Source organism: Corylus avellana, chromosome 5 (genome assembly GCF_965113065.1).
Source record: "Corylus avellana chromosome 5, dhCorAvel1.hap1.2, whole genome shotgun sequence".
In the NCBI taxonomy this organism is placed as follows: domain Eukaryota; kingdom Viridiplantae; phylum Streptophyta; class Magnoliopsida; order Fagales; family Betulaceae; genus Corylus; species Corylus avellana.
In genome coordinates, this window is record NC_142494.1 from 20,876,956 (window position 1) to 20,882,334 (window position 5,379).

The following is a 5,379-nucleotide window of genomic DNA, read 5'->3' on the forward strand; positions in this document are numbered from 1 at the left end:
CATGGCGATCAGCCCTACTATGCAACGTGACAAGCTAGTGTGGGTGGGTACAAAAAATGGTGAATACTCTGTGCGTAGTGGTTACCATCTAACTAAGGAGCATCAAGCTGAAGATGGAGGTGGTACTTCAAACTCTAATCAGCTCACTCAGTTATGGAGGCATGTCTGGAATTTTAAGGGGCCAAGAGCAGTTAAGATGTTTTTGTGGAAATCGTGTAGCGACATAATGCCAACTAAGGGAAATCTTTTTAAGAGAAAAATAATTGATGATCCTTGCTGTCCCATCTGCGGAGTTGGTACAGAGACACTTGGGCATATTATCTGGAGCTGCACGGCTGCCCGTGATGTATGGGTGGAGAATAAGAAACTTTTTCATAAATGTTCCAGTGATGAGATTACTTTTCTCCAGCTCTTTGAGAAACTGCAGGAAAGACTGGATGCAGAAGACCTTCAGAGGTTTGTTTTTGTAGCTCGTCAGATTTGGTTTAGGCGAAACAAGCTTATTTTTTAAGGTGATTTCTTGTTGCCAACCACGGTAAATCAGATAGCTACTACTCAGTTAGAAAACTAAAGGATGGCGGAGCAAGAACAAGGCAGAAGTGGACAGACTAATGTTGTGTCTGTGGCATTACGGTGGAAGAAACCTCCAGTTGGGGTGATTAAAATCAATTGGGATGCTGCGATTGATAAGCAGGGAGCACGAATGGGGGTGGGCGTAGTTGCAAGGGACCAACATGGTGATGTGATTGGGGCAATGTGCATGACGAAACCATATATTATTGACCCAGCCACTGCTGAGGCTGTAGGAGCATGGCAGACTGTGGAGTTCAGTAGATAGATAGGGCTTTCCAATATCATCATCGAAGGGGACTCGTTGGAAGTGATCCAAGCTTTGAAGAGAGAGGATAGCTGCTGGACCAGTTATGGGATGGTAATTAATGATGCAAAGATGGGTCTCCATAGTTTTCCTCAATGGGAGGTTAATCATGTTAAACGTGGTTCTAATGTAGTTGCCCATACGTTGGCAAAACAAGCTCTTGTGTTAGGTGAGTGCACAGTCTGGAGAGGGACATCCCCTGCTTGTATCCAGGACTCTGTTTTCTTTGAGAAATTTATTTCATATGAATGAGAGAAGGAAGTACCATTTCAAAAAAAAAAAAAAAAAAGGAAATAAATCTCTCATCAACCCAAAGGCCAAAAGACACATCGCCACATTGCCACATTGGCAGTCGTTAGTATTTTTACTATCATATTATTAAATTATTTAATAACTATATAACAATCTACTAATTATTATTTTTAATATTAAATAAATCGATTCCAAACGTTTTACATAGCAAAACAAGAATTGAGAGTGATTTTTTTGTCCATTTTATACCATGTTATATCATATGTATAGGAGGGTGACCTCTTTGACTTTTCCATACGACCTACTTAAAATACCATGTTATATCATAATCATTTGAGAGTGACTTTTTTTTTTTTTTTTTTTGTGTGTAACAACACAATATGTTTTTGTCATTTCATGCAACTATTCAAATATGTTTGTCGATTTTAATATTCATGTACAAAATGAAGATAGGTCAGATAATTTTTCAGATAATATGCATGTGATTCACCGAATTACTAATGTCAGAGAATTATTCTTTTGGTTAATTACTATTTTTAGAAATTATTTTAGTGATTGATATTTATGGCTATCCGTGCATTAAATATAAACTAGAGTTATAAGTTTATAATTAAGTAATATGAGGCCTAACTAACTTGCAAGTACGTGTCAAGCAGTTTGATCACTCATGAGATATGTGATAAACATGTTTGGCAAGTCATCTTCAAAATTTATTTGCGGCTTTTAAAACATAGATTGATACACCAAAATCGTTTCTAAAAATAGATTTTGAAGATGAAAAATCATTTATTTCCAAGTTGTTTTTGAGAACGATTCTCATTAATTACGGAAAGTAACTCGAAAGTGAGGAGTAATTAAAATTAAATTAAATTAAATTAAATCAAGTGTTGTTAAATAAGGATTGAGATTCCCTTTAATTATTCAAAATTAAAAACTATCATATTATGAAATTATGGTCATTCATTTTAAATTTAATAGTCTATAAAATTATTTAAATTTTAATAAAATAAAAGTCAACTTAAAATTAAAATTTAATCTATTAAAACATAAAATTTTCTAATTTTGAGTAATTAGAGTAGATGTCAGCTGGTTAAACAAACATGCCCCATCATCATTAATTCATTGTCAACCATGTATTATTGCTCTCTTTAATTATGCCTTCGTATTAATCAAGTGCTGCCTTTGGGAATTGGGACGGCGTAGATTGTCCCCTTCGATCATGTGCGGCTTTGATTAAAGATAATCAATTTCATGCTCTTGGGATTGCGCAGCGGATTATAACCCCACCACTAGATCCCAAATTCCCAATTCACGGGTGGATCGCGTGCCCAGGCAAATGAGTTTTTTGTTTTTGGGGGGTTTATTTTGGGTTGCCTAAAAAAAAAAAAAAAAAAAAAGAAGATAAAAAAAGTTGTTAAGTTGTTTTCTTTTCACTGCTTAGGGGATGTTGGGAGTTGTGTTTGAAGGGTTTAAAGCTGTTTTTAACGTTCAAAAAGTTTATTTGAAAAAAAAAAATACTCATTTGCTAAAAAAATTAAAAATAATTTTAAGGGTAAAAAAACTTAAAAATAACAAAAACGCACTTTTAGTAAAAGCTTAAAAATAAAATTTTTACTTAAAAATTTTTTTTTTGACTTAAAAACTCTATTTATCAAATGCAATTCCAAACAAATTCTTGATCTTCTTTTCTTAACTCTTTTCTTTTCTTTTTCTTGTATGCATCCTCGAGAATACATATTTCTTTTATTAAATAGTTACATGGGTCATGCGGAGATGATGATAATGATCTCATCATTTTTTTAATATTTTTATACTTTTAATAATTTAATAATATTTAAAAGTCATTCATACAATATTAAATTCTTATTATGCAATTGATTTTCCTGTTATGATTTGAAATTCATTGATGGGCTTAATAGGACAAACACATGATCACTTGATTAAAGGAATTAAAATTGCGTTACTTTCATTGGCAGCATGAAATATTACTTGTTTCAATTTAATTTTCACAAACACACTAGCATGTAGTCTGTGGGGCATAAAATCTGGAATCAATAATGTCTGGTTTTAATATTTGGAATGTAGTTGGGCAATTTATTGGGAAAACGACCTTGGCATAAATTTCTTTATATATATATATATAAGATGATCATTTTAAACTTTCCACCAAGTAACTGGACCTCTTGCCTCATTAAGCAGTGAGTGTTCGCGTCAAAAAGTGAGAAGTTTGGTTTGATTGTATAAAAAAAAAAAAAAAAACTTAGCTTTGTAGCCTTTTTGACTCGAGTTTGTAAGTCCTTAGGGGTGTCTCTAGCCCTAAAACCATCTGGTTTGAGAGTTATTGGCTTAACACTTGATACATGGGTCAATTAAAAAGCTTAAAGGAGCTAAGTGAAAAAAAAAAAAAAAAAAAAAAAAAAAAAAAAGAGGAAATTTTTTGCCTTGGTTGTTTATCCAATAAGAAGTCCAGTGAATTTCGAGTATTGATCCATGCATGATTGAGATTAGTTTTGAAATCCCTTGACTATTTGTTAAGTTCACATACACTAGTTGAATCTTGTAATATTTCATAATTGCCTTGATTGAAGCAAAGTTGTAATTTCCTGAAATCGTGAAGATGGTGTTTGTTTTATTAAGCCTGTTAATGATTGAGAACCATGGTGGACATGATATTGCGTTTTTTAGAACTATATGGGTATAAAATGTTTGTGGGTATCATTCCTGGAAAACTCTCACGAGACTTCACTCGTCCACTAGGGAATTCCTAGGGGTTTAAAAGGCTTGTTGTATACGCTAAATGCAACCATACATCCCACGAAAGCTGGATAGATCTTTTTATTTTCAGTTGATTTTCTGTTTTGTATTGCTAAGGGACTAGCAATATGTAAGTTGGGGGGTGTGATAAGCGCTGAATGTTGCACATTCAAGCCCCTTAATTTACATATGTTAATTCATTAGTGTTATTATTTGTTTTATTTTGTCTTGTTTTTATGTTTCAGGTCTTATTTGACAAACCATTGGAAAATTGGCTTAAAAGACAACAATTGGAGCATTCTGGATCTAGGATCGATCGCAGCACTCCTGGGATCGAGCGCACTGCACTCGAGCGCACAAGACCTCGGATCGAGGGCACTCGGGCGTGTACAGCACGGAAGAAGTCCTTCTCCAGCATGGGCTTGGATTTTAATCTCCCAATTGGACTGGGAGACTGACTTCCGATTTTATGAAGATTTCTAGGGTTTTAGGGTTTTCCAATTCCCTATAAATAGGGCTCTAAACATTGTAAACAGACATATCGCCTCTTAGAGCAAAAATTCAGTAAAATTGTCTGTGGAGCCTAGGAAATCATGAGCAGCTAAACCCCAACTGTGGGGTATTGATGTAGCCCTTTCCAAGCACAATGATTTGATTGTATTTAATTTCTAGTTCTTTTATTTATGCATATTGATTGTATAACTCTGAGGATTGCTACAATTGATTTATGTTTGTCATATTAAATGCAATTGTTCTTAAATTCCAATTCAATATTAGTAAAATTCTTATCTTGTCTTAGAAATTATTTTACTATTATTGAACTCAAATCATTCTTATTTTCTGTGATCATAAGAATGATTGTTATACAATGGTTCTTAATTGACATACAATCAATAGGGTTAGATAGACCATACCTAGGAAAGACGGATCGTACTACACCCTAGTTTAGTGTAATTTAGGTAGACGATCCGTGTCAACCGAAGATGGGTTATGCTATTCCATTGATTGTATGAAATTCCTTTTCAATCATGTGTTTCTTGTTTGAATTATAATATGCATAGAATAAATAGCTAGAATTGAATACAGTTGACCATTGATGTGCGGATCGTGGTGAAGTCAATACCCTACTCTCTCTCTCTCTCATATATTTACTCCCTTTATTCCGTTTATTTTATGCACTTTAAATTCACACAAACAATTCACTCTCTTTTAATTAAGTTAACTTTGATCTCTTAATTTTGATAATTAAATCCCTGCAGTCCTTGAGGTTCGACACCCTCAATATAGCCCTATCCTACGGGATTCGTTCTATTGCGAGTGGTAATTTTATAATTAATATTTTTGGTCACAAAAATACCACATCAAGGACCTTATTGGGAAATATATATATATATATATATATATATATATATATATATATATATAATATTAAAAATAATTATTTTCCGTGTGCATGGTAAACGCCGTAAAATATTTTCAACAGAAAACATTTTCAG